The sequence below is a fragment of the Cydia amplana genome, chromosome 16 (genome assembly GCF_948474715.1).
Source record: "Cydia amplana chromosome 16, ilCydAmpl1.1, whole genome shotgun sequence".
NCBI lineage: Eukaryota > Metazoa > Arthropoda > Insecta > Lepidoptera > Tortricidae > Cydia > Cydia amplana.
In genome coordinates this window covers 7,408,507-7,431,341 of record NC_086084.1, presented here as the reverse complement: position 1 = coordinate 7,431,341, position 22,835 = coordinate 7,408,507, and the positions used below count along the sequence as shown (strand labels likewise).

At 36.4% G+C, this 22,835-nt stretch overlaps 1 protein-coding gene across 9 annotated transcripts in view; it reads left to right on the top strand.

Annotated features, from left to right (window-relative positions):
• The window catches only part of LOC134654957 (potassium/sodium hyperpolarization-activated cyclic nucleotide-gated channel 2), a 292,022-nt gene that overhangs the window by 128,204 nt on the left and 140,983 nt on the right, over nucleotides 1-22,835 (top strand). The window contains exon 1 of one of the 9 annotated variants that reach the window (XM_063510401.1): nucleotides 11,709-12,293. The exons of the other annotated variants lie outside the window; for them this stretch is intronic. The gene's annotated coding sequence lies outside the window, so the exon portion shown is untranslated. Of the gene's footprint in view, nucleotides 1-11,708; nucleotides 12,294-22,835 lie in introns of those variants that run through there. 9 annotated transcript variants of the gene reach the window in all.

Genomic DNA, 22,835 nt, shown 5'->3' with positions numbered 1-22,835 from the left:
AAAGATAGTAACGTTATTTTGAAATAATGAGTAGAGAGCGTCACTGCATATACTTAGAATTCAAATGTATGCTAATGCTACTGCGTCACCAAAAAACTTTAGAATTTTTTTTATGTTATTTTTAAATAATTAATCTTTAAGATGTTAACAAACCTTAAATTGATAAATGTTTCCTTAATATCTTTCTAACAGAAGAAATCTGTTTTCATGTGAATTTCAGTTTCATACTTAAGTAAAATCTTCATCAAAAGGTTACTTTCTCAAGGATTGAAACAATATATTACTCGCATTTTACGCGTACTAAATATAGGAAAATCTTTTTTTATTCATTTTCTACTTAAGAAATCCTTAAGCCAAAAAGGCTCTTAAATTCTCATAAAATAAAATATAACAATGGTTTTAGAGCGTACACGGTATTCTGATTACTCCCGTTCATTTGGCCTTATTCCGGGACCTCTGCTGTAAGTGTAAGGCCTGAGTGGACGCCCGAGTTGGGCGTGCAGCGGGGCGGGGCGTGCAGGGTGCATGTTAAACAAATGCAAGCGTATAGGAGCGGCCTTAGTGCACGTTGCTCACATCACTTGTGAGCCCGACGCCACGCTGCACGCCCCGCCGAACGCTCGAGCGTCCACTCAGGCCTTACACTAAGTCTTACAGATTACTTCGACAGCTTTAAAGGATTTCCGGCTTATACGAGTACGAACTTGGACCTTCACCGGCTCTTAGTGAAGTTTGCTTCCAAGACGTGTTGTTTCTCACGGTATTGGGAAGGTGCGAAGTCGGTGGAGGGGGAAGTGGCGCTGATCGTCACAAACACAGGTAATCTTATGGAATGTCCGACATTAGTATACTAGCGGCAGCCGCTTGAACTAATTTTACTCCAATACTCCATAAGATTTAACGTAGAAAGTCCGACAACCTGAGGGCAGCACCAGTCATGCACATAGCGAATATATCGCGGGGTTGTTAGTAACGGCACAGAATAAATAATAGTACTAAGTACAGAAGACTCACTCTCTAACAAAACGCGTCTCTTACGATCAGCACAGATATGGCCGCTAGGTGGCGACAGCGCCACGCGCGGCTTATGGCTTTCCCCAAAATTGGGGCCGAACGGATGTCACAGAATAAATAATAGTACTAAGTACAGAAGACTCACTCTCTAACAAAACGCGTCTGTTACGATCAGACGATGGCCGGTGGGCCGGTAGGTAACGACAGCGCCACGCGCGGCTTATGGCTTTCCCCAAAATTGGGGCCGAACGGATGTAAACCTATAGCAAAGCGACGAAATCGCGGAGTGAGACACGCCTGCGGATGTACTTTTACTACATGTAGCAAAGCGACGAAATCGCGAAGTGAGACACGACTGGCAACGGCGCGAAATTGGACACAGACGCATACTTAAAAACTAGCAACTTGACAAGAAGCAGTTTCTATAATTTCACTATCAGCGACCCGCTAGACGGGATCTCTATTCGTAGGCCCTTTTCGCTACATACGGGTTTTCCCATGTTAACGGTTACGCTCTTAGCGCGTAGCTTGCACTGGCACTGAATTTGATGTCTTAATGTAGGTATATAATATCTATTTGTTTATCATTAATTCTCATATAATATTGAATATTTATACATAAATATTGAATAAAAAGCAATATAATCAGTAAATATATGGAGTAAGTTAAATAGGTAACCTTAAAGAAGTAAACTATTTGATTAATAGTTTTTGCATGAAGAACGATTAATGATTAGATTCGTTTCAGTTTTTTTAACACAATTCAGGTACAAGAATTCCAATCTGACAGAATTAATCCCCAACAAAAATAGATAGTCATTGAAATGAAACACATTCTATCGTTTGAAAAATTCTCTCCTCCGAAATCCAACCTTCCCCGTTGTAAGCAAGCCGTATACAAATACATCTACACAGAACACAAGGGTCCCAGTCCGTCAGCGCGAGGGCGCTCGGCTGAAGAGGCAGCGTAATTAGAAGACGCTGCAAACACTGGAGTGAAAGCAAAAGAACTGACACCCAATTTGTATGCGTAATGGAAAGAAAATTATGGGGTAGTGAATGGGCGGAGTGGCGTTTGTTTGCACGTGTAGTGGGGAGAGAATAGGTCGTATGGTGTTGTTTTATTTGTCTTTGAATTGAGTGAGACTTGATGTTTGGATGTTTTCATTTCGAAAGGTACCTACCATACATTGAGACAGGTGCACAGAAGTCGGGATCGATGTCAGACTCAAATGTTTTGTTACCGAACTGACAAACCGTTTCCTGTATTTTAACGATTAACACTTGTTTTTAAACAACTAACTGATTGATTTGGATAAGCTTATTTGAATATCCGTCTTTTGGAACTCCCTATAGCCCAATAGGCAGGACACATTTAAATGTGCGATTTATTGTTACATTCATCTAATATTGAAATTGAGAATAAATTAGAAATACATACTTAGTATTCCATCTGAAATCGACCAATTTGGAATAAAAACTGTGCCGCATGATTTTTGATTTAATTGAAAAAAATTGAGGATAACCTTTATGATACCAGAAGTGTTACACCACCACCGTTTATTTTTTTTAACTTTTAATTTCCGAGCAGTGCCCATTCAAAGGAAAAAATAGGGTCAAATTCCTGCTTGTACATAATGTGCTCTAACTTTTGATGTAGAACAGGTAACCACATACGTCTTTCTTTATTTTATTAGGAATGAAATGCGAATTTTATATCGTATAACAAAAGTACGCTAAACTAACTACAAACAAAATGGTGGCCATCTAAAATGTTCACGCTTTCGGTCCATTTTTACGATTTTCAAACATTTTCTATGGCAACCCTATTACACATCAAGAGTTACTTTTTCCTAAAAATATAATGTCATTGTCCTTCTTAAACTGGTAAATAAATTTCAGCATAATAGAATAATATCTTCAATTAGAAAAGTTGTTGTGAAAATTGAGAATTTCGAAAAATGGTCAACTTTGACCCTTAAAAACCCATGTGGCGGAAAAAATAAAAATCTGAAATTTTCTGAAAATATAGTATATGTCGTCGTTAATTACAAACACTTAATGTTATTCTGTTATTTTCACTCATTTGGGAAATATTATTTTTTTAAACTGCTAACCTCATACAATAATCGTATTCATATAATGACAAATTATACTTTAGAAACTCTTCTACTTATAGAAAGTGTTGAAAGAAAAACATTAAATATAAGCCAAATGTAATATTTTTCAATAAATATAGTGAATTAGAACCTTTTGGCTTATATTTAATGTTTTTCTTTCAACAGTTTCCATGAATAGAAGAGTTTCTAAAGTATAATTTGTCATTATATGGATACGATTATTGTATGAGGTTAGCAGTTTAAAAAATCATATTTCCCGAATGAGTGAAAATAACAGAATAACATTAAGTGTTTGTAATTAACGAAGACATAGATTATATTTTCAGAAAATTTCAGATTTTATTTTTTTCCGCCACATGGGTTTTTTAAGGGTCAAAGTTGACCATTTTTCGTAATTCTCAATTTTCACAACTACTTTTCTAATTGAAGATATTATTCTATGATGCTGAAATTTATTATTTACCAGTTTAAGAAGGGCAAGGACATTGTATTTTAGAAAAAAGTTACTCTTGATGTGCAATAGGGTTGTCATAGAAAATGTTTGAAAATCGTAAAAATGGACCGAAATCGTGAACATTTTAGATGGCCACCATTTTGTTTGTAGTTAGTTTAGCTAATTTTTGTTATACAATATTAAATGCCCATTTCATACCTAATTAAATAAAGAAAGACTTATTTGGTTACCTATTCTACATCAAAAGTTAGAGCGCATTATGTACACGCAGGAATTTGACCCGATTTTTTCTTTCGAATGGGCACTACTCTAAAATTAAAAGAAAATAAAATAAAATGGCGGTGGATTATGTTTTCGGACACCATGAGGATAGTTGTCAATTTTTTTTTATTCATATTAATAATCACACGGCGCACCCCATTTGCCGATTTCAGATGGAATGGCCCCTAAAACGTTTTATAACTTTGCTTTTTTGAAGATACGGAAGCAACTTCGGAGGAATTATCATAGAGAGAATTATCTCTCTATGATAATTCCTCCGAAGTTGCTTCCGTATCTTAGCATCGCATCGCATTAGCGTAGATCATTATTTGTGACGTCCCATGGATAAAGGTACCTTGTAGCCGTTGGCGCTTACGCTATTATTAACGCCGCTCCGCCGCCGCGCGCTATTATTATTGCGGTAAGTAATGTCCAAATCATCTTCCTCGCGTTGTCCCGGCATTTTGCCACGGCTCATGGGAGCCTGGGGTCCGCTTGGCAACTAATCCCAGGAATTGGCGTGGGCACTAGTTTTTACGAAAGCGACTGCCATCTGACCTTTCAACCCAGGGGGTAAACTAGGCCCTTATTTGGATTAGTCCGGTTCCCTCACGATGTTTTCCTTCACCGAAAAGCGTCTGGTAAACATCAAATGATATTTCGTACATAAGTTCCGAAAAACTCATTGGTACGAGCCGGGGTTTGAAGTAATGTCCAAATATTGGCAAAATATAAGCTTTCAGGAGCACATGGATTCCCAAATCGGCCGCGAGCTAGGGAAAGGCCATTAGCCGAGCCCTTTAATGATTCATAATGTGGCACGGCCCAAGGCACGTTATGCGCAAACAAAATATTATGATATGACCCATTTATATACTTTTTCTGATTTTGAGGGTTACGTGCTCGAAGGGTACCAATAGCACCCTATTAATAAGTATCCGCTAACCTTTCATCTGCCTGTTATGAAACGGAATAACTATGTAAGTAGGTAGAAATGTTGTGCAGAATGTAGTATATTTTGTATCTTTTTAATAACGATTTTTTTTTAAAGTAGCATCAATTACGATTACAATTGCGATTCAAATATGGCCACAATTTTTACTCCAGTCAACAATTAAGTGGTAGAATTTCAAGTTCAAGCTAAAATGGGTTTTTTGTATTTCGGGTGATAATTATCTAATAACTAAGTGTACGAATTGTTTTTCTTATTCTACTTAATATAGCATAAAAAGGGTAATGCAGATGTATAGGGCTATGTGTGTGTGATGTGTGATGTGTGGAGTGTATAATATGTATAGTATAAGTTATCATGTTGATGACTGGAAACAAACAGAATTTGTTATTACTCGCGTATTGTAATTAAGTAGTAATCACATGCGCTTTGTGATACCTTGTTGCCTACATACCTACGTATTTAAATACATTTAAATACATTTAAATACATAGGTATGTAGGTATGTTTATGATGAGAATTTGATTATATAAAAAGCATATTGGCTACCGTACATGATCGGTACTAATCATACTCACTAATTAAGCGCAGTTTGAGTGAATTTAAAGCTTTTCAAATATGTCGAATAATTATCGACCTAAATTACGTCTTTTTCAATCTCGAGATTTCCTAAACCCATATTTTTGGACGAAAACCTTATACAAAATGATCTCCATTGTCTGGACTATTTTGCATTGTATAAATTAATAAGTACCATGCTTAGTAGAATGAAGGCTTCATTAAAAGTATTAGAAGTATCAAACACTACTAATAGCTCGGAGGTGAATTTCGTCAAAATAATCCCTTTTTAATCCAACGCTTAAGGCGTCGGCTTGTTATTTATTCAAGGGACAGGGTAGCGCCTCTAAAAGCGATACATCCATGTCCATAGCTTTCTATAGTAGCACAAGCAAAAACAATCAGTATCTTGTCGGTACGGAAAACGCTAAAATTGGTGTAACCAGCAAAATATTAGGTTTTTTGTCTTTTTAAATTTGTGCCATTTGTTTTTATTTTTGTTCCTTATAGTAGCGGGAATTAATATGGTTAATTCGAAAAAAGTAATCTTGTACTCAGTGTAGGTAATTAATTTTTAATATAAATAAATAAATGGCAAAGTGAAAATGACATTATTGACTGAGCCATTGCATTCCTTCATGGCGTGGCTGAACACCAGAATTACGACATTATTGACTGGCTGTACGAAGTTCACTGTGTGATGTCATCTGTTAGAAGCCTCTAGACATATAAGTATTCTTCGGAATTCAGCTAACGTCTAACTTAGCATAATTGGATTTTTAATTTAGAAACGCTCACAAGAATGCCACGGCGGCGCCACTGGGGCGTTTACTCAGACCTCACTAATGGGATACTCTTTTAATTGACTTAATTATTATTTCAGCATAATGTCCGTTTCAATTGTTTCAAAGTGGATTTCTTTTATTACAAAGTGAAACTTTTTTTTCTTAATAAAAGTAATTTGGTTTTAGCTTATTTGGCTTTTTAAAACAATTTATTTAGTTATTAACGCTTTATTACACAGCAAACTACATAAATAAAGCCGGGAAAATAATGCCTTGAGGCATTATCAAACTGAAAGCCAAACGGCAGAAATTAATATTGATGTTTGTTTATCATGGCAATAATGAAAATCCAGAAATAAATATACGTAAATATAAAATAAATATCATACAAAATAAGATTATGTAAAATATGTATATCAATGCTACTTGCACATAGGTAGCATTGATATACATATTTTACAAATTTTAAAATTTGAATCATTAATCGAACCAATTATAAACAAAATACAATTCTTAAAACAACCCTTATTAAATATTTGCTCAAATCTAAAAACCGTATTAATCATGTTAGCAAAAACACTATCGCCATGATTAGAAAGAAGGCATCACAATGGCTACCCTTTCTTTGGTGGAAACAATGGGAAGGCCACGGGCAGGAGACGAGATGATTGACGAGCACGGGGGGCGGGGGGGGGGGGGGTCAGTCTGACACGCCAACCTTAACCTATGTCACTGGGTGGTTATTTCAGATAAGCTCCTGAGATTAAAATCTAGTTTCAGAAATGGAATTTAGAGAAAATGCGTTAATTTATGTATAAATTAAATATTAAAATGTCTTATAGCACAGAATAAATAATAGTACTAGGTACAGAAGACTCACTCTCTAACAAAACGCGTCTGTTACGATCAGCACAGATATGGCCGCTAGGTGGCGACAGCGCCACGCGCGGCTTATGGCTTTCCCCAAAATTGGGGTGGAACGGATGTACTTTTAGCTACCTGTAGCAAAGCGACGAAATCGCGGAGTGAGCCACGCCTGCTTATAGTAATTATGTTTTTTTTTTATTTATTCTTTACGTCAATTCAGAGAAATATGTGCAATGTTTTCTAAAGACATTATGCAAATATAAGAGGTACTGTAATGGAATTGATATTCAAATTAATTATCGCAATAACAATTGTAATAACCTTATTTAAACAACTCACTTTTTATTTTTACCAACATTGAGATTAACTTGAGCGAATATCAATCAAATACAAACAGGCACCAAACAGGTATTTCACACTCAAAGCATGAAAGTCAATGAAAACAAGAATTATGATTGAACGATGAATCGATGAAAAGATGAAACAACAATGAATGAACAAAAGCAAACGTGCTTCGATGATTTGAATGGCGTGAACGGCAAAAAATGGATATTACATTCGTGTTTACTTAATGGTCGACTGAGTGAGGGAAGAGTGTATGTTGAATTCATTTTAAATATGTTTTTTGTAATTGGTGCGGCGATTTATAGCCGATAGTTATATTATTGTTATTAGCTCCACTCCTTCATTTCTAAACATTCATTTTATTTTATTAATTCTCGAAAGCAAATTGCGAAAACATATAAAAACATCAATGGTGTAACACTAAGTCCTAAATAATCACATATAGAAACAGTCTTCTTTCTGTACGTATAGGAATATAAAATAAACCTTTCAGAGTACAACAATATATATGCAGCATGTCTGTCTGTATCACTATTAGGGCTTGCAATTCGAATATTCGAATTTATCGAATATTCGGTTCATTTTGATATTCGAATCGGACGTGAGAAGTTCGAATATTCGAATAAATTTAATAACATCATGATTTCAAAACCAACAGAAATATTACCCACTATGGCCGCTAAATCTACGATCACGAGAGTCGCGAGCTGGCGCGCGAATCTATCACTTTCTGCTTGATACGAGAATTACAAGTACAGATGTAGTGCATAATTATTTTCCTTCGTATTTTTACGGAAACATACGAACGTATCTCGCTATTTCAGTCAGTCTCGGTACAAAAAGTACTGAGGTTGATTGAAGTAGCATGACAAATACGAACGTTTTCGAGAAAACACGAAGGAAAACAATTATGCACTACATCTGTAGTTGCTACGCGCTACGCCGCCCGTAGCCAACAAATGTAAACCAGCCTCTTGGCTTGCACCCATATCCTATTGGTAGTAAAACCTTCTTCCCGTCACTTTATCTGCACAGAATTATGATGATAAAAACTATCCTACGTAAAAAACTTCACTGGGACTCAAACTACGTATGTACCAAATTTCATCAAAAACAATTAACCGTTTTATGAGTAAATAGGGTATGACAGGAGATCATATTACAGACAGAATATGTACCTATACTATTATTTTAGTAGAGGTAAACTTTATAGGTAATTAATAACAAAACTTATACTATTATTAAAATTAAGTATAAACTAAATAAATTAAAATTAATAAAATAACTAGAGATTGTATTTTTAGCCTCCACCTTTTAAAATATTGCCTTAGTGCTTGAGCATCCATTATTTTGATAACAACAAAATATGAATACTAATAAATTCAAAATCGGTTGTTTTACAAATATGATCGATCCAATCTCTCGTGATGATTGGTACGCTCGGTAAATGGACTGCGAGCCAAGGTCGTATCAAAACTTTAATCAATTGTAAAATCTGAATACTGTTTCGTGTCATTTCAAATCACTGTTTGTGTTTACAGAAAAGCAACGAAACGTTTTGTTATGACATCGAATAATCTTATTACCCTAAATAATACCGAAATATGAATAGTGCGTTACGCAACCGTAGAACAAAGGCCTCAATTGCCGTCTGTTATTGTTTACGGGGTCCAGCGTGGGCGAAGCCTAAATATAGGACGGCTAAATGATATCCCCTGCGGTTTCCAAATTAATGTTGTTCACTTGTTTATGTAACCGCCGAGAATAAACAATGGTAAACTTGGCTATATTATTATACGACAAAAATCTATCGCCATGTTTATCGTAAGTCTAATTGGGACCGTGCGAATTGAACACACATATATCACTTGTACATCAAATATAATATTAATATGTACGCTAAAGAGCAATAAAATTGGGGTCACTAGATTTTAATCTAGGTAGTCAAAGGGTAGTTTTCCGCTTTATTGCACTTAACGTTCAATTATCCGAACATGGTTCAATGTGAAACTCCTCGTTCTCGTTACATACAATTTATAAAACTCCTACGTGAACTTTAAATGGGGCCAGTCAACCTTAACCTCTAGCCCAAACGTCAAACCTTGCCAAGCAAAACGAAATTTTATTTTGTCAACACAAAGTTCAAATTAGAATGGAACAGGAGACCTTTTTATAGGTCTCTGGGCGGCTAGAGGTTAATACAGCAGGCTAAATTAATAACGAACCGAAGAGTCTTTTGTGTGCCGCTGAATGGACGTGGAAAGTTTCAGTTTACGAAAAAATACCTACCTAGGTAAAGATGTATTCAGAGGCGAAAATGGAATACCAAAATAACACATTCAATATGAATATCAGTGCTTACGAATAATATACCTACCGGTATGTAATTGTGCTCTAGAGCGGGAAAGCAGTATCAAACAATAACCTACCCAACCCAACCTATATTTTTATTTAAAAAAAGCAACAACTTTTATAATATGAATATTATGTAGATAACTACATATACTTGTCAACTCCATCATATCTATAACATTTCTATTTATACCTGACGATTTTATGGTGGTTTTGCCAGGCGTGGCTCACTCCGCGATTTCGTCTTTTGCTACAGGTAGCTAAAAGTACATCCATCCGTTCCACCCCAATTTTGGGGAAAGCCATAAGCCGCGCGTGGCGCTGTCGCTGTGCTGATCGTAACAGACGCGTTTTGTTAGAGAGCGAGTCTTCTGTACCTAGTACTATTATTTATTCTGTGGTTTTGCCAAATATTTCTCTGCATATTTAACTTGTTATAGTTATACGACCTCTCTGGCTTGCGGCAGGCGCTTATTCATATCGCAGCGCCATCTGTTGTCGAGTAGCAAAAGTGTTTTAAAAGTTCGCAATGAAAAGTTTACACATTTCAAAAGTTACAGATAATAATATGAATAGTATTGTATGTAGGTATTGTGCTACATGCATTCTATCGTTTTACAATATAGGTATATAAGTTTGCTCTTCACAAATATAAGGAATAGGGAATAAGTAAAGTTCCGTAATAACCTCTTATACTTCTCGGATAATGATCTTGCTGTGTTTTGCTAATATAATTTAACCTTAGAAAAATGTTCAATGTACAAAAAATCCCTTATCACATGCATTTATTTTAACTACAATTATAACAAGTATTTAACAACTTTTCAGCACCTATTTGTATCGCTGGAGTAGCCAAATGACTCACATGAAAGCACGTCTACAAAACATAATACAACTAAGACGTTTGTTGTCCGTCGGCTACAAAGAAGGCATTTTCTTTTGTGCATGTTACAAAGAGCAGCGCTCAAGGTCGTCGCGCCCTTCTATCGAAGGCTAACTGTTTGTATAGCCTCCGATATTGCAGATTAACCCTGGTTCCCCGTTTCGCCCGTCACGACGTTACCTGAAGTGCCCCATAAAAGATACGGCGATAAAATAATAGTTGTAACAGGCCTTGCTGATATCGTGGTTCTTCCGCGGTGGGCGAGATGGCGTTAGAGTGGCTCAAGGTGAACTGTGTCCTATAGATGGCGTGTATTGGCGAATTCATATTAATCAAATTGTTAACTTTCAATCTCGGTGCGTTCAATTCATTATTCAAGATAGTTCTTACTTTGACCAAATAAAATTCGGTTTTATTTTATTTTATTTTATTTAAGAGTCAGAACCAACTTAACCTAAGTACCTACCTACCTACTGTTCTATGGTCAATTATTATTAACTATAGCTACTATTACGCAATTTAGTAGTAAACAAAATATATAATATATATTACATACTTATTACATTAGAGATGAAAAAAATGTTTTGGTACTTAACTTCTTATGAAAATCATATTGCAAAAAATATTCATCAAAAGACCTCGCTCAATTTATTTTATAGTATTTATGAAACAACATATGTCAAGGCTGCTTTTCTGTTCGTTTCGTTAGGCCACTTAGATAGGCAGTTGATTCATACCTATTTATTATTGTATTGTGAAATAACCCATTATACGGAAAAATATTACTGGCTAAAGTGTTTACTTATCCCACTGAGATGCGAGTAAAGTATTTATTGAATTCTGTTTACAGCTTCTTACGTTATATAGGACGGAGCTTAGCTGGCATACATAAACGATCGGAAAAAGTTAGCGATACAGTTTCCGTGAACTGATACATTCTTTAAAAGTCTTGTGATTGTTTAGAGCCGACTTATTGAACAATTTTCAAACTGGATAGGAAAGCAATCGAACAATCGAAAGATTGTCAAAAACTGACAAAGGTTATGTCACTGAAAGGAGTCAGGTACCGGGGTGGGGGGCGGTCGGCGCGGACGAGTAGGTAGCCCCGGCAGCCGCCAGTGCTCACCCGGCCCCTAGCCCGCGCGCATGTCCTTTACGCCGAACCCTTTCAAACCACACAGAACGCGGCTCCGTTACATAACATCCTTCGAGGGGCATTAAAACCTCATAGTGTTAAGGCTTTTTTCTGTGATCCATAAATTTTTGCACATTTTACACGCGTAGATAAGTTAGCGTTACGTAAGCCGCCGCCGTCCACGAAGCTTTGCTTGCCTGTGCTTTATTGTGATATTCGGTTGTGATATTCATTTTAGGCCAGCTTTTTGCTCGTAGTGTAGTCAAGTTGTAACGCACAATAGTGTATGTAACGGAGTTGCCAGCGTCCAAGCCGCCGTTGGTCGCTGAGTGGGGTTTGATCCTACCTGTTGATCTGTCCTGTGCGGTCCTGTCCTGGTTTCCCGTCGGGTCGTACGGTGAGCGCGAGTTCCGAGGACTTGTTGAGCGACATGAGCGCGTAGGCGTCGAGAGTGGCTCGGCACGGCTTCGCGCGGCTGGTGGCGGCCCGCCACGCCATCTGGCGGCTGCGGCGCTCCGGCTCGCAGCCCGCGCACAACTCCAATGACCACGAACAGTCCAACCACCTGTATGTCTCTTCTCTGTCTCTTCACATGTTCTGTCTTGCAAGCTTCTGTTTCTATGTACCCTATGTATTTTTCCACTTTTTTTGCAAAATAAAATTAAAATCCAGTCACTATCAAGAGTGCATAACTTTCTAATTGAAAACAATTGAACTCTGATTGCTTAATCTAAGCAGTGCATTGTTTATTAAAAAGCCTGTTTAAAACAACATTACAGAGTTTTCTCTTTTAAAGAGTGAAAATGCAAAACTTTACGCGTTAAAAGCACACAGTTCACATAAAGCAAAGCCCAAAGTGCCTATTCGCCACAAAGAACGGGGGCTCGCTAAAAGAGCCAAATAAGCTGCTAGGCAAAAGTCTAGTCAACTTTACTGTGGTTCTATTTTCGTACGCTCTTATTAAGTTTGTTTTCCGCTGCTTGCCAGATGCTCACTTTTCCGCTTTGCATTCCTTCTTTCATATTTTCCATTCCACGAAGCCGCGTCAGCAGGAACCGACCACAATAAATGTTTCCTCGCAATTGTCGTTTTATTTTGCGCTTTGTCCACCGACAGCGTCCATTCAATGTTACCTGTATGCGCTTATGTTGTAGTTCAGTGTTATGGTGCGTTTACACATTGGCACGCGGCCGAGGTTGCGCGGATGCGCAAATGCTCGTTGGCCGAATGTGAAGACGTGCCTTTAAAAGTGCAATCGATACCTAATGTCAGCGTACGTAACGCCAGCCGCGCTTAGCATATCCACTGTATGTGCATTCAAAACATTGTATACCTTGTGTCCCGTACACTAAGGTACTTATTTGATCGGGGTTTTTACTCAGACTCAGATGCAAATACTGTAGGTATTATGCTAAGCGCGACTGATTCATCATATGCACTGATAGGTATGTATGGTTATCTGTGTTTAATGACAGTTTACGTGCGATGCGCTATCATTACATATAAACTAATCTTACAGAAGCGTTCGTTGTAGGTATAGAGTTGTCATGTGCCTACTACGTATTAGGTACCTAATTGTTTAGTAGCTAATCGACACTTGTCGTATGTCGTTATATTTATTTTGAAGTATCATTTAATGCGATTAACAAATTTATATCAGATAGATTCTATAGGTATGTAGGTACCTCTACCAGCCCTAGTAGCACGGTAGCATTTTTATCATTTATCACCATGTCTGTCACGTTCTAACAAATATGAAAGTGCGAAAGTGACGGGCATAGTGATAGTCGATAAAAATGGATCCGTGCTGAGCCAGCAGTACGCATAGAAGTTTCTACGCAAGTGTGATCACATTGTTTTGATGTCGCAGCTTACTGTACAAGGATGGAATAGAGGTTAAATATAAATCATTTATAAACTAAACTATGAGAATAAAAAAGTCATTTATACCTATACCAACAACTTTATATAAAACTAAAACATGTCAAAAGTATTAAAAAATATTGATTGATTGATAGCCTGCTTTGTACTCATTTTCTCGAAACCAGTAAATCATAGATAATTGAGTTCATCATATCTAGCCTTTAAAATAATTGGAAACCCACAAAGTACTACATATGTAAGCCACAGTTTATAAAAGACATGTCGTTTACTATAAGTAATATGTATATTCAGATCTATAAAAAAAGAAACATTCTCGTGCAGGTATTGCTATATATTGTTATGAATGACCATATTTACGCTGAAAACCTACTTATTGATTGAACTCTCATCCAAGATTTGTCGGTGAATAACTTAATTGGCAGTTCCCGATCTACACTCACTGGAAACAAAAGGTTTTGGTAATAAACTTGAATTCAAAACGAACTAAAGCGAGCCAAAGCGTGATAGGGTATAATAAATGTTGTAAAATAAATTATTGCAAAACCTTGAAGAGTATGAGTATTTTTGCATGTCTATGATACATACAAGCATTATGGTATATTATATGTAAATAATATAATAAAACCGAATAAATGATTTTTAATTTTGGGTATGGTGGGTGGATTATAATCAGCTAATAAATCCGTACTATTGAAAAGTCATTGCACTGAAGTGAATTGCTGTAATAATGAAAAGGTCATGCAACTTTAAAATCCATCAACCTCAATTCGGTTTCACTGGGGTTGGTAAAAGACTATCTGCCGTATTCGAACTTCAAGATATTCACAAGAGACGACACGTAGATCCATTCTAGATACGTTATAGTTTAGATTTCAACTAGTTCTCTTTTGCAGCTCAATTCGGGCAACCAATGTCACTTTTACGTTAGATAGAGTTAGATAATAATATCTATTAGATGTGAATTGGATCTCTAAGTCATATCTTGTGGAAATCGTTCAAGAGTATCTCCAGAATCGCGGAAATGTCAAATTTGACAGGTTAGAATCTAAATCTAACCGTTAGATCCTAAAAATATCGTTATCGTATCTTGGTGATGTCTAAAAGATATCTTATAGATATCCTATTTCAAAATCCGAATCGGGCCCTATGTAGCTTTTATGCCGGATATTTAACATTTTTTGAAAATAAACACACACGCGAGCCACATGCAAGTGCAAGTAGGATTGCATTAAAATGTAATCCTATCAAAACATAATGTAATTAATGTACTCGTAATACTAGTTAGAGAAAAGTTTTTTTTTTTATACGAGTATTAAGTATCCGTTTTTCAATCACGTAAAAACGGCTGAACGGATTGGATGAAATTTATCATAATATGTACCTATATTATACACATAATTTACTATTACCTATCTTTAAAATAAGACAAAAAGTAGATTTTACCCTGGAGTTCATTATCTAAGTGAGTGTAATTGGGATTGAAATTTAGCATGGAAATAGTAAGGGGAATTTAGCGCTTGTAGTCACGGACTGAAGCTAGTATATATGTATGTCTTAAATTGCTATAATTTTTAAATTAGATAGAAGCGTGTGACTGGACGTTTTTCCCACGCCTAGCTCTTTCTACACGGTACTTATATCATTAGGGTATGTATAACCATAGAGAAAAAATACATAGAGTGCTCACTCCATACATCACTTTTAGTACCAAAAAGACTATTAGCATCTAGCATCGAGTAGCGGAACTATCAGTACAGCTACTTGACAATAGATGTAGCACCGACCGGAAAGTCTTATGCTGTTGAGATAAGACTTTCCGGTCGGTGCTACATCTATTGTCAAGTAGCAGTACTGATAGTTCCGCTACTCGATGCTAGATGTAGACACTGAAATTAATAGTCTTAACTGATGTATGGAGTGAGCACTCTATGTATTTTTTTCTCTATGGTATAACCTATTAAGCGTGCGTGTTCGACAGTTCATTGGCCGATATTTATTATTTAAGTGAAATAGACAGACGGTATAAATGCCCGGTTCAATCCACTTCATTGATTATTTATTTAAAAGTCAATAATTGTGTTGTGTTGGTAGTTCCAATCCTTATTATGCTTATAGCAGTAGGTAGCAGTAGAAAATTTCACCTATAAGATTACTATAATCTTTATAAATTTATACGATTTCAAGCTAACTTGGTCATTTACGTATATCTGCTATTGATAACGGAGTATGTACTGCACATGTACTGAGTACTGTTGCAAATGCTGCCTTAATGAAGAACAGATGTGCTGCGAGTTTTAATATGTCTTCACAGTTTGTAAAAGTGACGTTCGGATGGCAACTAGGGCTCGCGGTCGAGTCCGTGTTTTGTTTACACGTTTCGAATACCCGTTTCCGAATAACACGTACACGGTTTTCTGGCCCGTTCCGCACGTGTAATTAAGAAACGTGTAATTAAGATCCGTTCCCACGGATAAACGGGTATTCGAAGAAACGGATCTTATTTACCCGTGGCTCCGGAGACGTCCTTGACGAGTAGCGAAGGAACGAACCGGCGTAGGTACTTAAGAGCTACAAATGAATAGACAAAAGATTCATGAGGAGTTTCTGCCATATTTAACCTTATTTCGTGGTTCATAGAGTCGAAATTCAATAAACGGTTTACAAAACCCTTTTCTGAGCAGGTAGTTTTTGCTTGCAATGTTGCAATACGAGTAGAAAATTAGAAATACAGTAGGTATACCTACATGCTACTATCAAAATAGTATTTTGTATAAGACTTCAAATACTAATACTTTATGGTTTATTATATAATTTGATAGCAATAAATATAAAGTGCTAGTAATAAAAAATAAAAGCAATAAAGAGTATAAAGAGAAGACTGTACGATAAAAACTGGCCATGCATGATCTGGTAGGTATACATACAATATTCTTACCAATTGCACATTATTAAACAGCTCTTATATTTTTAATAATCTGTAGATAAAAGTCCTATAATTATAATTAAAATTCAATCAATTATCAATCATATTACTGATATTACCTACAATTTATGTGTGAGTTTTCTCGAACAGGTATATTTTATCGAATAAATATTCTGTCAATAAGGAATGTATATTTTTTTATCATATTATTTTTTAACTTACGTAAGCTAGGCATCTAGGTATTAAGTATTATAGTAAACCATGTGCCACTGCATTTGTTACAATGTCTTGTGTAGACGTGTTCACCTTATTACACCGACATAAAGCTTATAATTGGTTGTGGCAGTTCTGATAATGGTTTGGGAACCTACTTGTTTTCGGCGATATCAGACAAAAGGGTATTGGAAAACAACACGTTCTAATGAATGGAACACCAGCGGCCGGCATTTATTACCTGAACACTCGTGTGAAAGTGACCCAAGTGAACATGAATGATTACCAATTTTGAGATCTATCTTAATGTTCTTAACAATATAATCGCTAGGTAACCAAAGTAGCATGGGTTTTTATTTTTTTAAGGTTCTCGTCTGAAATCCTTCGTTTCGAATGCCGCTTGTGTGTACTTTTTTTTGCGTCGTTGGCAGATTTGCTGTTTTCGCTCAGCAGTAAATTGATAATAATAAGAAATAACCACGAAGTAATCCATACTTATTACCTGTTATTATCTGTTATTTTTAACTAATATAGGTAGTATTTGTCTGCACATCTATTCTTCACGAAACTATATTACTTAATTACTTACACAATTATACATGTATAAAATGTATTTCTTTGATTGAAATAGAATTATATTAATTATGTAATTAATGATGAATATGTTAGCTTAAAAGCAATAATAGTAAATGAAGGTTTTATTTTAAACTAGGGACGAGTAGGTTTAAAATTAAAAATAGTAGACAATATAGGATAGGGACACCTACTTCGATTAATATATTGTATAGTTGGCTAAATATGTTATATCAACACAGTTATAAATGTGACGTCCCACGGGTAAAGGTACCTTATGGCCGTTGGCGCTTACGCTATTATTAACGCCGCTCCGCCGCCGTGCGCTATTATTATTGCAGCGCTATGCGACGTAAGCGCCAACTGCCATAAGGTACCTTTTGCTGTGGAACGTCACAAATAATTAAAAAAAAATCGTACGCCAAACGAGTTCATCTGAAGTCAACATTCAATATTAGACCTTACATACCCAGACCTAGAGCATTGATTGGGTCAACCTGTTTCGGATCCGTTCGGGCCGGTGTTAAGTACCCGTGTAAACGGAGATACGTATCTGAGAAACGTGTCTTGGGAACGTTTATTGGAGACGTATCCGGATCCCGGCGGTTCCGTGTAAACCGTGTTCTTAGCACCGCCGGGCTTAAGAACACGGGTATTCGTTTCGGCGTGTAACACGGATACCGGGAGCCCTAATGGCAACTAGCTGCATTGCTGTTGCGACACTACTGCTGCAGCCTCGACACGGGCGCTGTACTCGTTATTCTATTACTTCTAAAAGATAAAATAATCACAATTTAAAAAAGTCACCTTCTTAAACATCTCTTAACAAGCCATCCAATGAAGAACTCGTAACTTCTTTTCAGACTGTACCTGCACTAATTTAAGGAAGTTATTATAGAATGCTATAATTAATTATGTTAAGCCATTCAGTCTCTAGGGTAAGTCATGAGTCAATGAGGTCATGGTGAACTCATATGACATTGAATATTTTAATAGTTCTCGTAGATCAGAATACTTGATGTAAAGTACCTACTTTATTGAATTCCTGTCGTATGACATCTTCATTTTATATGAATATTATAATTCAAAATTATCATTTGCAATACCTATAAATATTAACTTAGTGTAAAAGTAGTTTAGACTTGTTCAAGTTGAGTTAATAATTAAATAGCACACGAGATTTTTCATTCAACTTTTTAAAAATATTTATTTAATAAAAGGTATATAGGTACAATAGCATACCTATAGATACTAATTATTTGTATTAACAAGATCCAGAAATAGGTACTGCATACACTGATTTAGTTGACAAAATAAAATTGGTCACGTATTCACGATCTCCTGCACAAAAAGTTGTGTGGCTAATTAAATTGATGCAAATTGTATTTCACCGGCATTACCTGCAATAGGCTTTAGGAAGCCCCACGCGATTTCAAAAAGAAAAAGACCTATCAAACGACACCCATAATGTAAGGCTGAAGCGAAAAAAAAATGCCATCCCCATTTTACGTGTAGGGGAGGTTCCCTAAAATTCTTTTCATTTTATTGCACACATACTCCCAATGGCAGCTTTCTGGCACAAACGATCACCAAGCAAAGCCTCGGACAGACAGACGGACTTGGCGAAACTATAAGGGTTCCTAGCTGACTACGGAGCCGTAAACCGGAACCGGTAAAAATTACACTTAATGTAACTGTGAAGGAAGACAATGATTAACTGTAGAACAAATCGCCACTACAACACCAGACTAAATATGTCATTGAATAAATAAATGGACGAAAATAAAACCTAATGACATGATTCTCGTCAGTCTCGCCCTGACCTTCAGAGGAAAATTTCATAATAAAGTGATTTCATTTTATATTTGGATGAAGCCGTGCCCGACTTTTATGTGACAGTCTGGAATTACAAATACTTGTGTACCTAGTGCTTATAACTTAGAATATTAGAATGATTCCATAACACAATTAGGTACTTAAAGATTTATTATTTCACCTTGAGAAATTTGGTAGGTATACGTGTCTCATAAAATATACTTGAAAATCTGAAGATTACCGCAATGATTATAGATTTTAATAGCATCTCTTATAACGTGTACCGTTTTACTCTTATTGCAATCACTTCACTACATAGTATAAAACAAAGTCGCTTAACGCTGTCTGTCTGTCCCTATGTACCTATGCTTAGATCCTAAAAACTACGCAACGGATTTTGATGCGATTTTTTAAATAGATAGTGATTCAAGAGAAAGGTTTATGTATAATTTGTTAACCCGTGCAAAGCCGGGGCGGGTCGCTAGTAGTATTATATAATATACTTAGTACCAAACTGTACGCAGTTACTTAGATATCGAAATAGAATTTCTCGCAAAATATTCTCAAGGAGCCTTATGCTACGCTAAAAACGACTTCACTTTGAAGATTTGCTTACTAAAATACGTCATTTTATATAAAAAGAGCCCGGACAGCCCATAGCTTGTTATTCATAATGCTTTCTAAGCCGCGTTGCCTCAACCACAGTACACTAAGAACAGTAGTGAATCTAAGGCCGCTCGGCAAGTTATTTACCTACTCTTGCATTGGCGCTTAGGGTTGTCACTTTTATTTTTAGTTAAATATTATTTGCGTATTATGAGTAGCACTAGATTTCTATTTATATAATATAATGAAATGTTCTATCAATTCATAAATGTGGTATAAATTAAGGCCGGTAAGAGCAGGCAAATGCGAGCGTACTCGAATGCGCGCGATCACAGTCGCGGTACGGCCCACACTGTCGCCACCGTATTCCCCCGTATATTATGCGAATGTGTGCGTGGCAGCGCGTGCGTACAAGGCGCCCGGCGCGCACGCACACATTCAAGCCGGCAGCGGCACATTTCTATGAAGATTCACTACTGTTCTTGTACTGTGCCTCAACCACGAACTGGATTCGAGGGAAAGTAATATACCAACCTAAGTTGATCCCTGAAAACGAACAGTTGTTAAGGAACCTGAAGCTGCACTATACTGGTTCGCTTAGTACCTAGTTAAGCAAAGAGAATATTGAGCCAGCAACGTGTTCATTGCTAGTCGAAACACGTCCCTACCCCCATTCCAAGTTCTCCCTGTTAAATTATATGACAAAAAGTAGGTATTTTCTTACAATCTAGATTAGTATAGGCGGTGAAAAATGTATCGCTTTTGAAGGGAAGTTTATATTCGTCAAAAATAAATTATAAGGGAAAAGTCGCTGGGACTTTGCTATGTAGGTTGTAGGTATACGTTTCTATACCATTCGTTAAAAAATGTACTTAGTATTACAGTTACTGATAATAAAAATTAAAGTGGCTAGATTATGCAGCGTCAAAACAAATAAAATATGATTAAACTAGCACACCCTCAGAACACACGTGTAAATATTTTAACAATTTATTCCCTCTTTAACCCAAAAATTCCTCAATATATGAAATATACTACCAACTCTTTAAGTTTTGTTCTCCGTGAAAGTTTTCAAGGCTTTGAACTTATTCAATATCAAAGTTCTTTCGTCCGGGAAAATCACGAGTTCCGTTAGCAATATTTAATGACAGTGAAACTATAACTTACCTACCGCTTCAAACCCTAAAGTGCTTTCAAACTAGAATTTACTAGCGCGGATATAATATTATAACAATATATCGTCTTTGGCGCGCGGATAAATGCACGCGATACGACCTTCAAGAAAAGAGCGTAATCTCATCTTAAAGGCAACCACCGGCAACACACTTGAAAGTCTTGAAACCGCTCTGGTGTTGAAACCGTCCATGGCAACGGTATTTGCTTACCATCACGCGATTCGTCTGCTCGTTTGCCTAATATATCATAAGAAAGCGACATAATGCGTACAAGCCTTTCCGCGTTTAATTATAAGCTCGTATTAGTAAAAACTTATAGAGCAAATTTGCATAATCCCACACTTCCAATATCGAGCGTATCTCTGCAGCTAAACATTGTGAGCATCAACCGTACGTTTTTTTTTCGAGCTCGACATTTCAAGCGTCAGCCTCAAGCGAATATAGTCGAGTATACCTTGGTTAAATGTGAAATCGTGCAAGTTAACATGAGCCATAAACTACGTATCAGTTGAATACACTATAGCGTAAGCACGAGTACCCTTAGTCCCTCAATATATCGAGCAGATAAGTTCGAATACGCACAGAAATATAGTGTTACATTTTTAGGCAGTCAGACATGTGGTAAACTTCAAAGATTCACTTTTAAGTGTCATAATATTCGTTTTAGCATAAAATATCAAAGCACAATACAGAATAAAATTGTGTTTCCTAATATACTATTTTCTGAAAATAGATATGATATGACAGAAATAATGTCTAGCCGTAGGGTAGGTACCTACTTCGCTACGGCGTAGCATCGTAACTCCGTCTACGGAGAGTTCTAACTATCGAACGGCCGTCTATTTTCCATGAGTAAAAGTTACAATAAAATGCCTATTTGGCACAAGTTTTACACTGTTCAATGAAACGTTTTATATTTTTAGTAGATGCAATGCTTGACTTGTTAACACAGACCGAGTACCTTCCTAATATTTTTCTAAAGAGGTGTTCTAAAGTGTATTAGGTTTTATATGAATATTAAATAACAAAAGGCATTATTTGCAGCATCAATAATAGTCCTAACTTTTCCAAATTAACTTTTTGCTACAGTCCACTTAATGTTGTCTGCAATGCATGATTACGACACATTTTTCTCAAAAAAAAAATTAAAATCATTTCTTTACAAACAAGATATACAGTGTGTAAATCCAATACGGGCGAATATTTAAACGGTGGTTAGCATAGGACCTAAAAAGTATATTGAGATAGATTTTACTTAGAAATGCATTGAAAATTATAACCATACAAAATAATTCGGCCCGCAATGTAATACACCACACACGTTACGGGATACGAGCTTTTTAAAGTAACTGTCAACGCTTGTTGGCAGTTACTATGAAAAGCTCGTATCTCGTAATGTCATTATCATCTTGTTTCTTAATGTTTACAGTACATTGCTGCTCGGTACATGTGGAAAAAATTAATCACGGGGTCATAATTAAGTGTACCTTAAAAAAAACATCTTAATTAATGATAAGACGGGTAAATTCTATATCTGGTTTAATCTATTGCCCGTATTTGACTTACACACTGTATACAGTGGTATTACTAAAACAAATTAAAAACTAGCTGAAATCTAAAATAGGCCCTTGAGGCATTGTACCAAGGATGCTGGCGACATTTCATCGCTGTATCGCAATGCTGAGGTAGCCGCCAGATCTTCGGTTACCAGTTACGTCAACCGGACGCTTCGCGATTTCTGCAAACAACTTATGCGCGCTGGGACCCCATGGACCTAGAGTTTCTCAAAATTAGTTTATAAATTATTTTGGTATAATTGTATATACTTAGGTAGGTATTAAGAAACTAAATTCTACTAATACAGGCCGCTACATTAAAAAACTTCCTTTATTAGTTTGATCACTCACGCACACGCTGTTT